At 41.3% G+C, this 12,977-nt stretch overlaps 1 long non-coding RNA gene across 1 annotated transcript; it reads right to left on the bottom strand.

Annotated features, from left to right (window-relative positions):
* Positions 1-567: 567 nt before the first annotated feature.
* LOC309371263 lies at positions 568-11,269 on the bottom strand. Its single transcript, XR_014168985.1, has 2 exons — positions 10,291-11,269; positions 568-1,630 (listed from the first exon to the last, which is right to left on the bottom strand). It is a non-coding gene; the product is annotated as an uncharacterized lncRNA (long non-coding RNA).
* Between the last annotated feature and the right edge of the window lie 1,708 nt (positions 11,270-12,977).

The raw sequence follows: 12,977 nt of genomic DNA, 5'->3' as shown, positions 1-12,977 counted from the left end.
GCATTATTCCTTCCTCACAGCCCCCAGTAATATGGGACGTGGGATGCGCTGCAGTCTAAACCACTGAGCCTAGGGCTTGCCGATCGGAAGGTCGGCGGTTCAAATCCCCGCAATGGGGTGAGCTCCTGTTGCTCGGACCCAGCTCCTGCCAACCTAGCAGTTTGAAAACATGTCAAAGTGCAAGTAGATAAATAGGTACTGCTCCACCAGGAAGGTAAACGGCGTTTCTGGGCACTGCTCTGGTTTGCCAGAAGCAGCTTGGTCCTGCTGGCCACATGACCCGGAAGCTGTCTGCGGACAAACACCGGCTCCCTTGGCCTATAGACCAAGATGAGTGCTGCAACCCCAGAGTCGTCCGTGACTGGACCTAACGGTCAGGGGTACCTTTACCTTTACCCTATAGCTCTATTGTAAAGGTCACTGTTATTGTATCCCCTGAACTGAATGAGGTGAAACCTCTGCACCGATGTCAGGCTCAGTTTTGGCTTTATGGAAATACTGAGATCTGATTGAAATGGACAAACTAACATAAGAAATTCATAGAAAAAGGTTTGGTACAACACGGAACATAGTAGCATGCCTTTATTGTTCCTTGGAAAGTGTCTTGGCATCATGTAAGACTGGAAAGAAGATCACTTCTGTAAATCCCTGTAGCTTAATTTATTAGGCAACTCTGTGTTACAACTTCTATTTCTGCTGTGTTTCTGCTTTAAGCAAAAAAAGAACAAAAAGAAAAATCAAGACCAAATATAAAATCAGACTTACAGGTGGATGAAATGAGATACACATTTTGGAAAGCACTAACACACATAAGCCCTCATTCATCTCTCTTTATCCATAGCCACAAACCAAACTTGAATCAAATGTTGCAACAGCTGTAATTCTGCCTCCTGCATCTCATCGAACATTTAGCATTAAATGACTCAGTTTTGAGTGCAGGTAGATTATTCTCACGCGGCTAGCACACGAAGCAGTAAAATCTCCCATCTATTGACATTTGCAATGTAACTTGTTGACGTGACACCACCATTTATCATTATGTTTGTCAAAAACAGTGGCTGCTAGTGCCATGCCAGACCATTTCAGGGGTTGTCTGCTATTTCTGAAGCACAATTTTAACATTGCATTTGCCTTGTGGTGCTAAACTGTGGGCGGGTGTTCTGAATATTGTCTCCTCCACTTTTTTTGTGGACAAAGTAAAGCAATCCTCCCGCGTGGCCCCTGACCCTCAGAAACAGACCCTGTTGTGCATTTCAGCTGCTGTTTTCCATGGATACGGAAGCAAAGGACTTGTTAACTCTTTCTCCTCCTCCTTGTGCAAAAGAGCTCTGGCAGACTTCCGCTCTTCTATATGAAAGTGAGCAGCTAAGGGAAGAACTCTTGCAAAGCTGTTTTAGGATTACCATATTCCTTCTTTTTCCAGGACATGTCCTCTCTTTCATGGGTAGAGTCACAATAGCGATCCAAAAGTGGAAGTTGGCAAAGGTGTCCTCCTTTTTGCTCTTCAAAATATGGCAAACCTATGTGTTGTTGCTTTTCACAGGCGGCAAGCTGGGGACTAAAGAGCCCCTGATCTGAAAGTGTCAGTGTTGCTGGCCCTTCAGCTCTTGCTCAGTTTAAAATATGACCCCTATAATTGACAATACAAGATGTGTTAGAGTAAATTAGGCATAACTTCCTTGATGCATTAGTATAGAATGGCAGGAAGCTACATCAGAATTCAGCCCCCGATTTTTAATATCTTGCTGAGTCAGTGTGGTGTAGTGGTTAAGAGCAGTAGACTCATAATCTGGTGAACCAGGTTCGCGTCTCCACTCCTCCACATGCAGCTGCTGGGTGACCTTGGGCTAGTCACACTTCTCTGAAGTCTCTCAGCCTCACTCACCTCACAGAGTGTTTGTTGTGGGGGAGGAAGGGAAAGGAGATTGTTAGCCGCTTTGAGACTCCTTAGGGTAGTGATAAAGTGGGATATCAAATCAAAACTACAACTACAATGTAGTTGGACAATGATATGTCTGGTCATGGAGGAAACCATGAATGTTTACGTTCTGATTTATGACCCAGTGCTGTGTTGGGTTCTTTGTTCAGATTCACTAGTACCCTTGTTTTTGTTTTAAAAAGAACTACAAGTTTCCAGTCCCCGAGGTTGTTGGTAAAAAGCAATCAGGAAATACCAAGCTGAAACTCTGAACTAAAAGGGTCCTGAAAGGGATTTCTACTCACCAGATGAAGAGACGTTGCCATTTCTGAGATCCCAGGCTTGGAGGCAGAACCCCTCTATAGGCTTTATAGAGGGTTTGAAAGGAGTACTCATAATATAAGGCTGACAATGCAGCCTAATAAATTATGCAGGATTGTGTATATGGTCCAGAAGGACATAGGAATGTGCAACATCAACCCCTGTGATTGACTAGCAGTACAAAGCCCCCGGATTTGTCAGATTAATAGGAGAAGCCTCACCTCCTGCCCTTGTTTGGTCAATAGAGCAGCTTATTCTGCCTACTGGACTCCAGCCTGTTCCAAACTCAGCAATTGATTAAGAGCAACTTGGTCCAGAGAACATATACACCAGATCTGGTTCTAAGTATGGCTGTACCCAATCTGGGCCAGTCCCGGAGAATGCAGATAATAATCCCAGGAGTTACAGCTGTAGAACTTTCTGCTTACATTTTAGGCGCATTGCTGGATCCTCTGTTGTGGTTGAATCTCAAGGTTGCAGCTGCCACTAGGAATAGCTTACACAAATTGCACCTGCTCTGGAAGCTGTGATCACAAGTGCTTTGCAGTTTACAATACTGAAGGCTGTTTACTTAGGAAAGTTTATGTTGCGGTTTGCACCAGTCGTTCATCAGACATGAGGTCTGAGAAGGGCGAAACCGAAACAAGTTGAGTTTAACAGGTATCCATGTTCCAAGTGCCATCAGGTGGAATGGGATGTGCTTTTGATTGTGGGCAGTGGAGGAGAAGCAAGGTAGGTCTCTGCCCCAGGCTTACAATCCACAAGTGGTTTCTGGAGCAAGAATGGAATGGGAAAGGCACCTGTAACAAAGAGTGAATGGGAGCAAGTGCACTTGTGCTTGTTGGGTCAAGACCAGGGCTTAAGCAAGGGCTTCAAGGAAAGGATGGTTAAGGTGGGAAGAAACAGAAAGATGAAATCCTGTTAGAATAGCACTGGTCCTATGTGGCATCAGCAGCTTCTTCTGAAATCCAATCTACTTCATTGGGGGAGCAATTTTTGATGTGGTGGGGAGTGAAAGGATAAAGGACAAACAGCAAATATGTACTGTGTGCATTCATGCACAAGGAGAGTCTTGGAGCCAATGCAGGCCTAAACAGGATGTCAGTTGCGTTCTGGGGAAACTGCCATCACTTTTTAAAATGTTTGATCGCAAAAATGAGAGCTAGAAATTTGTTATTTTAAAAAGGAAAGCTGGGATTTTCATGGTTCTGATATATTCTTTGCAGTTAACCCAGTTTAATGGTGTGATTCTGGTAGTGTCGAAAACTAGATAGGACGAAGAGTGCTTTGTGTTTCCTTGGCTCAGAAAAGGTCTCCCCCCCCCAACAAGCTGGCTGGACTTAGTGAGGGAGTTGTCCACTTCACTTCTTTCTGATAGAAGTGAAGATTCAGACGAAAACCGATCTACATCTGTGAATGAAAAAAAAGGTCTCCCTTTGAAACAAAACAATGCCAGGTATAATAATGAGATTATACCATGATATTAATTTACAGCTATTGGAGAGGAGTTTAAAGTAACTATTTTAATACAACGTTCGGCGCAGAACACAATCTGTTATTTTTAAATTGGTTTCCTTCGGGTGCCATTTCATTGTTTGAAATGAGCAGTTTTAACAATTACACTTACCAGAGCAAATCACACACCTGATTTACAGCTTAAACTGTTAATTTGCCATGTTTGATTGTTCTCATTGGCTGCCAATTACTGGACTGTAAATTCACTGAATTCTTTTTTTCTTTTTCTTTTCTTTTCTTTTTGTAATGGTTGCATTGGCACCCGGGAAAGAGAAAACTCAGCTACCAACAAATCATCCAGACAGAACCAGGCTCAGGAGTTGCGCTTGTGCCAGAAAGTCCCAGCCAGTAATGTGGCAGCCAATTGTTGCATCTCTTTTTTGGATCAGCGGCCCTTAAAACCGTCAGTAAACATGACCATGTTGACATGGAACCTTGGCAAGGGTTAGGGTGGTGGGCATCAAATGGTATCACTGTTAAAATATTGCATCCTCCGTAGTCTTGCTAGAAAGGGCAGGCAGCTGGCCATCTGTTCTGAGGAAATACCCATTTTCTATACTGCAGTGAACTGGCCCATGACTCACTTTCTCAGTGTTATGTGTTGGGTTTAACACATTTTATGTTACAAGGCGTGTTCTAACCAATCGTATAAGCGTTGGTAGACGAACGTTCTAATGGCAAGTAAGCGCTTGCACTTTCAACTGTCAACGGTCAGTTCATGCTGGGGTTTTTTATTGTGTAGTCCTGTGAGTTCGGTTCTTGTTTTCCTATGAGTAAGCTGTTGTCACTGACAATGTTGAATAAAGGTAGTTGAGGACCTTATACTGCCTTGGGCTTCTGACCTCTTCTGCACATTAAACACTCAGCATGAAAGAAACACTGCCATGAGGTAGCTTTGAGTTGTGAGCCTCATACAACGACCAATGGTGGAAAGAGGAGGGTCCTGGTTGGCTTACTGAGCTGGTGATGTTTATCAAGCCCTCAGCGGCCTGTGTTAAATTTGTTGGCTTATAAGAGGTGTCTTGTTTGGTCAGACCGTATTTTCCAGAACCTCAGAAACCAGCAAGCACCAGTTTTGTATGTCTTAATAACCAAGGTGGACCATCAGAAACTGACTGAAGGTTCCCCAGTCGTCCATACTGCACTTTCTGATCATCTCTGTTCCACACAACTGATAATAATATAGGCTGGTCATCCTTGTCACATATGAAGAGATCTAGTAGATCAAATAAGAGGTGTACGATCTAGCTGTGGAGTACAAGAGGAAACTCTGTCTCACCCAAGTGATCCATCAATCCTTTTATTTTTTTTTTTATATAATTTTTATTAAGTTTATAATATACAAAATTCAAATTCCAAATACATGTTTCCATAAATCTAGTGGACTCCCCCCATCTTCCGGACACTGCATTCTCTGTGAAACCAAAACCTCAGCAATTTGTTGACTTATTTTAAACATAATAATATATCTTCCATTTTATCGTGATATCTGGTCTCTAGACATTTCAATCCGAATCCATTAATTTTTAGTTTCAACACAATAAAATTATTACATTACACCACTTCTGTCTTGTTGTGCCTTATTTACCAATTCAAAGATTTACCGATACTGAAGCTATAATTTCCCAGAAAGAAGCATTTTTTAACATTCATACAACTTATAATGCTTTTTCAAATAGTCCTTAAATTTTTCCCAAACTTCCTCCGTTTCTTCTTCTCCCGAGTCTCGAATTCTGCCAGTCATTTCAGCCAGTTCCATATAATCCATCAGCTGCGTCTGCCATTCTTCCAGTGTGGGTAGATTTTGTGTCTTCCAGTGCTTTGCCATCAAGATCCTTGCTGCTGTAGTAGCGTACATAAAGAAAGTTCTATCTTTCTTAGCCACCCTCTGGTCTACCATGCCCAGTAGGAAAGCCTCCGGTTTCTTGGGTAAGGTAAGTCTAAGCACCTTTTTTAGTTCATTATGTATCATCTCCCAGAAGGCCTTCACCTTCGGGCAGGTCCACCAGAGGTGTAGAAATGTCCCTTCCTCCTCTTTACATTTCCAACATTTATTATCAGACAGGTGATATATCTTTGCAAGCTTGACTGGGGTCATGTACCACCGGTATGTCATTTTCATAATATTTTCCTTCAAGGCACTACATGCCGTGAATTTCATTCCGGTGTTCCATAACCTTTCCCAGTCTTCAAACATAATGTTGTGCCCCAAATCCTGCGCCCACTTTATCATGGAGGATTTAACAATCTCATCCTGTGTATTCCATTTAAGCAGCAAGTTGTACATTCTCGAAATTAACTTAGATTTTGGCTCAAGCAACTCTGTCTCTAGTTTCGATTTTTCCTCCTGGAAACCCACTTTTTTGTCCGCTTTAAAAACTTCCTGGATTTGAGCATAGTGCAACCAATCTCGCACCTTGTTTTTTAACTTTTCCATACTCTGCAACCTCCAATTATCTCCAATTTTTTCAATTATTTCCCAATATTTAGGCCAGTGGGCCTCCATATTGAGTCTTTTACGTGCTTTGGCCTCCATCGGTGAGAGCCACCTCGGAGTTTTACTCTCCAATAAGTCTTTATATTTTGACCAGACCATAAAAATTGCCCTTCTGACAATATGGTTTTTGAACGATTTATGAACTTTAACCTTGTCATACCACAAATATGCATGCCACCCAAAAGCATTATCAAATCCCTCCAGGTCGAGGACATCGGTGTTCTCCAACAAAATCCAATCCTTCAACCAGCAGAGGGCTGCCGCTTCATAATATAACTTCAAGTCCGGCAGGGCAAACCCCCCTCTTTCTTTCGCATCTGTTAGTATTTTAAACTTTATTCGGGGCTTTTTGCCCTGCCAGACAAATTTAGATATATCCCTCTGCCATTTTCCAAAACATTCCACCTTATCCACGATCTGGAGGGCCTGAAACAAAAATAGCATTTTCGGCAATACATTCATCTTTATAGCAGCTATTCTGCCCAACAAGGAAAGTTTCAGTCTTGACCATGTTTCCAAGTCTCTTTTGATCTCTGACCAACATTTCTCATAATTGTCCTTAAACAAATTCAAATTTTTGGAGGTCAGATGCACCCCTAAGTACTTTACTTTTTTAACCACATTTAGTTCTGTTTCTTTTCTGAACTCCTCTATTTCAGTAGTTGTCAAGTTTTTTGCTAAAACTTTAGTTTTTTGTTTATTCAGCTTAAATCCCGCCACCCGACCAAAGTCAGAAATTAATTCTAACGCTCTTTTAGTACTAGAGGCTGGCTCCTGTAATGTTAATACCAAGTCATCTGCAAATGCTTTCAGTTTATATTGTTTCTCTCCGACCACAATTCCCTGTGCCAACCGGTCATTTCTAATCATGTTCAATAATACCTCCAGGACTGAAATAAACAACAGAGGAGATAGAGGGCACCCCTGTCGTGTCCCTTTTTCAATTTTGAACTCCTCTGTCACCACGTTGTTTACTATCAATTTAGCTTTTTGTTCTGAATAAATTGCTTCTATTCCATTTTCAAACCCCCGCCCTACTCCCATCCTTTCCAAATTTTTCTTCATAAACATCCAAGAGATGTTGTCAAAGGCTTTCTCCGCATCAATAAAGATCAACACCGCTCTTGTATTTGAGTTAATCTGTAAAAATTCCAAAATGTCAATGATGTTTCTTGTGTTGTCAAATAAATGTCTGCCAGGGAGAAAGCCTACTTGGTCCTTATGAATCACTTCATTTAATACTTTCTTAAACCTGCTTGCCAAAATGTCTGCAAAGATTTTGTAATCCACATTTAGGAGTGAGATAGGACGGTAGTTTTTAAGTTGAGTTTTTTCAGTTTCTGATTTTGGTATCAACGTGATGAAAGCTTCTTTCCACGTTTCCGGTGCCTTCCTCCCCTCCATAATCTGGTTACAAACTTCCAACAATGGTTGTATCAATGAATCCTTCAATGCCTTGTAATATTTGGAAGTAAGTCCATCAGGTCCCGGAGACTTGCCCAGTTGGAGGTTCTGAATGGCGCATTCAATTTCTTGGGTTGTAATATTACAATTCAGGGTTGCTCTCATTTCCTGGGGTATTTTTTGTAATCCATTAGTTGTGACAAATTGGTCCACCTCCAAGCCTTTTTGTGGCCTTTGTGAATAAAGTTCTTTGAAATATCTCTGGAAACACTTTCTAATTTCCTCGGGTTTCTGAACCATTCTCCCTTCAATCTCTAGATTTGTAACTGTATTAAGCTTTTGTCTCTTTTTCAACTGCCAAGCCAACAACTTCCCGCACTTATTAGCAGATTCAAAGGATCTTTGTTTCATTTGTTTAATTTTCCATTCCACCTCTTGATTTATCAGTTTCGAATATTGTGCCTGGAAAAACTTCACTTCTCTCAATACTTCCTTTGATTTAGGCCTGGATCTCAGTTTTTTCTCTCCTTCTCTTATTTTCTCCAAAATCTTCTCCTTCTTTTCATTCCAGAGCCTTTTTTTAATCGTGTTCTGCTGTATTAGAAACCCTCTCATAACTGCTTTACTTGCGTCCCAGATTGTTCTTTTTTCCACGTTTGTCTTTAAGTTTATTTCAAAATAATCCTTTAAAACTTTTTGGGCCTTCTTAACAATCTCCTGATCTCTTAACAAAGCGTCATTCATTCTCCATCTGAAAGATCCGGTTGTATTTAATCTCAATTCCATTCTCAAAGCATTGTGGTCGGAGCAGGTTTTTGGGCAGATTTCCACTTTTCTGGTCTTAGGTGCCAGCCCTCTAGTTATCCAAATTTGGTCGATTCGCGTCCATGTCATGTGGGCCTCAGAAAAGAAAGTTCCTTCCTTCCCTAGAGGGTTCTTGATCCTCCATATGTCAATCAAATCCAAATTGTCAGTCATTTCGAAAAAGGTTTTTGGTAGTCTGCCGTCTTTCGTTATATTAGCACTTTGCGACTTATCCATATTCACTGAGGCGACTCCGTTCATATCTCCCAACATGATAATGTTGTTATAATCCAAATAGTCCAGCATAGTCTCATGCAGCTTCTTGAAAAATTCCGATTTTCCATCATTTGGGGCATATATTCCTAGAATTAAGAACTTTTCTCCTTGTGTCTGAATTTCAATTGCCAAAATTCTACCCTGTTCATCTTTAAATACGAATTTTGGTGACAAGTTCTCCTTTGCATATATCACCACTCCTCTTTTCTTAACTTTGTCCGATGAGATAAATTCTTGGCCTAGCCTTTTGTTAATTAACACTTTTCTGTGGAGTCTTGTCACATGTGTTTCGATCCATCAATCCTTTTAAAGGAAGATAGATCAAATGTGCAGGACACGTTTGTCACACCTGACATTGTGGGTGTAGTGTACGGGGGAAGGAAGTCCTCTTTCCATATGAACCTACCCGGACCCTGAGATCATCTTCTGAGGCCATCCTATGTGTGCCTCCTCGAGAGGTGTGGAGGGTGGCAACATGAGAACGGGCCTTCTCTGCAGTTGGCTCCCCATCTGTGGAATGGTCTCCCCAGGGAAGTTCACCTGGCGCCTTCATTATACACCTTTAGGCACTAGGTAAAAACATTCCTTTTTCACCAGGCCTTTGCTTGACCTGATGGACATCCTATACCCTTTGAAAATGTGGCTCTTTTTTGGGGTGCGTGTGTTCTTATTTTGATTTTATATATTGTGATCTTTTCTGTGAATAATAATAATAATGGTAATGGTAATAGTAATAGTGGTAATAGTAATTTCAGTCCCTCACTATGTAAACAGATAAAACATCATCTTATGAAACACAGGTTTGACCATGGGATAAGTTATGTTATACTTCCCCTTTGTATGCAGATCTGGGTGTGATTCTTGTTTCTGCACAAGCATTAATGTCTGGTGTGATTTGGTTTTGATTTTAAAGCACTGCTTTGGGTTGTGCTAAAGAGTCCCTTTTGTCATACTGGGCTTTTCCCACTTCCAAGCCCTTTCAGACTTTATTTCCTACCCAGATGCACCTGTTCTGCACAGAGCAGCCACGGCGTGCTATTCTGAAGTGCCACCTCATTAACAAGACAAGTTATAAACATGCATGCTTCGTTCCCAATGCTACTGCTTTGACTTTTAATAGAACTTCTCTGGTGTCATGACACTTTTCAATTTAATTTCATTGGGAGTTTATATATATATATATATATATATATATATATATATATATATATGTGTGTGTACAAATCAATCAGCATTTCATTAACCCGCTTTTACAGATGTTAAAGTGGTGTGGCTGTGTGAGCAAAGAATGATGGAAAAACTTGGTGGGATCCTGAGTCACCTGTTGGAAAATCAGTGATGTATAAAAGTCAGCCTAGGGTTGATTAATGCACATGACCACGTACCAGAGCTGACCAGCACAAATTGTGGCTAAAATGGCACCCTATGTGCAGTTCCATAATTCCTTCCTCTGATATAATTCAAACCCAAAGCAGCCTGTGGCTGGGTGAGAGATGGGAGGTTAGGGAAGACCTGGTAATTTCCCAGCTCAAAATCATTCCTAAAACATCTTCACCTGCAGGATGAACAGCAGTGGGGAGATATGGGGCTCTGCATCTTTTCTCAGGTAGGTGAATAACATATAGAGAAAGAGATGAAAATGGACTAAATAAGAAGGGCTTATTCCATACCCCCCTCCTGTCCTATAGCCAATCTAGGGCTAGTTTTGGTTCAGAAACAAAACCACCATGAAGGAACAAGCCCAGCCAACATAACTCCATAGTTTGAGCCTATGTGTGCTTGTTGTTGCTTTTGGGGACCTCCACCATTACTGCTTTTCAGCCCCGGTCCAGCCATCTTGATAAGCATCCCAACATGGCCGCCAAGGCCATTCTGGTTGCCTAGCAACCAAAGGGAAGTTGTTCTCTCTTCCTTAGGACCAGCCACTGTTTCATCAGGTTGGAGAACTGATGAAACTGACTGACCAATCCTAACTGGTCTTGTGTTTTGTGTGCTTTTAAACTGTCCTGAAATCAGATGATATGGGGCATGTATATAATGTCAAGCAAATCCTGACTTAATCCTCACAACGGCACACTCGATGTAAAAGAAAGCATGGGAAAGCAGAACGGAGAGCTCATCATGAGCCATGGTGCTGTTGTCTTCTAATTCCTGGACAGAAAGGCCATTTTTAAATTGCTTCTATCGTTGTTCCCTCAGGGAATTCTCTGATGTGTAATTCTGTAGGGGGGACAGGAATTACCTAAGAGAGAATTCACCACACTCCCGTCAAACTGCAATTTCCTAGACTCTTTGGGGGAAGACACAACAGTTAAACTTCTATAAAAATGATATGCCCCAGCTTTAATGAAGAAGGGTTTCATGGCAATGGACTGAAATAACCAGCTCCTTTCCTATCAGCACCATTTGAAGGAAGCATTATCCTATTGTTGTCAAGTGGTTGACTGCAGGCAAATTGCTTGAGGATTTACCTCTGTTCATTTGAATTATCAATATTGTCATTTATTTTTGCTTCTATGTTGTGATGATGGTGATAGATGATGATAATAATATATTAATTTATACTTAATTTACATTCCAAAATGGCTCCTTACTGGTTTAACTAATAAATCAATATATAATTAAAGCACACAATAACAAATACCTTATAGGCTTTTAAGCAGTTTACAGAATATAAAAACCAGTTCCGGAAACGTTAAAATAAACATGACAAAACAATCATATTAAAATGCTACAGGTGTGGAAAATGTATAAAATGGGCTTCTTCTACATCAGTTTTTGAATGTGTGGCTTTGACCACACTGTATATCTGTCAGCAAAATTAGAAGATGGCAGTGTGAGCAACAAATGTTTTTATTTGCTTAGGAATAATGATCATAATCACATATAGTTATTTAAAGTATGCCATGGCCCCCATACCATTATCTTATTGTCTGCTTTTCCAGTTAAAGTATCCTAAAGATTATACACCATAAACATAAAATAACAATAAAAAAGGTTCTTTTTCAATATATAACTATACATTCCACTTAATTTTCAAAGCAACTCAGAGGGGGGAGGTTGCAGTCTGAAATACTATCAACCTACTGACCTACTCCCACCAACAGCAATAAAACAATACATCATAAAACAACTTGAAAATAGAATTGATCGAAGCCTGAAATCACAGTTTCAATAGAAGAGAAGCAAAGTTCTCAGTGCAAAAAAGAGTACAGTGGTACCTCGGGTTAAGTACTTAATTCGTTCAGGAGGTCTGTTCTTAACCTGAAACTGTTCTTAACCTGAAGCACCACTTTAGCTAATGGGGCCTCCTGCTGCCGCCGCACCGCCAGAGCACGATTTCTGTTCTCATCCTGAAGCAAAGTTCTTAACCCAAGGTAATATTTCTGGGTTAGCCGAGTCTGTAACCTGAAGTGTATGTAACCCGAGGTACCACTGTATTGTATTATCTTCAAGTTTCTGAAAAGAATTATATCCAGTTTTACATGACATATGCCCCAAACTTTATGTCTTGTTTTTAAAACCAGCTGCTTCACCAATGGCAAGATTTTGTTTAAAACCTGAAGCACTATTTCTGGGTTAGTGGAGTCTATAACCTGAAGCGTATGTAACCTGAAGTACCACTGTAAATGGGACAATTCATTGTTCACAGCATGCTGAAAAGGCCCTCTGGGAGAGGAAGATTTCCACCTACAGCCTGTGTAACTTTTCAGCTTTGTTTCTGAACTGCAGAGTTGAAGATTGTCTCCACCTGCCAGTGCTGTGAGGATGTTCCATGAAACTAGGTAGAGTCTGCCCACTGTGCTAGGGGTAGGGGGAAGAAAGCATGTCCCCACGTTGCCTAGGCAACTGGACAACGCTTGCACTCTCCCTGGGCAGTGTCGTGAGGCTGCAGCCATTGTGGGAAGAGAGTGAGCATCAATCTGTTGCCTAGGCAACAGGGGGACATCACTCTTACTGGGTCAAAATGGCACAGAGGACCAGAGAGAGAGAGAGAGAGAGAGAGAGAGAGAGAGAGAGAGAGAGAGAGAGAGAGAGAGAACAAATTGCAGGAGCAACAAGACAAAATTATTCTCTCACCCTCCCCCCCCAGAGGGGGCAAGCATTTTGCACGCACACCGTTTGCGTTTCAAACCATTTTAGTCGCAGGCCCAGCCCTAGAACTGCGCCGGCAAATAATATATATTTAAGCCAGCAAGGTAAACGAGCGACATAGGCAATGAGTTCATGAGGTAGTAGCAA

This window comes from Podarcis melisellensis, assembly GCF_964234715.1.
Source record: "Podarcis melisellensis genome assembly, chromosome: 5".
Taxonomy (NCBI): domain Eukaryota; kingdom Metazoa; phylum Chordata; class Lepidosauria; order Squamata; family Lacertidae; genus Podarcis; species Podarcis melisellensis.
The sequence above is the reverse complement of the archived record's forward strand: the minus strand, read 5'-3'. Positions and strand labels throughout refer to the sequence as shown.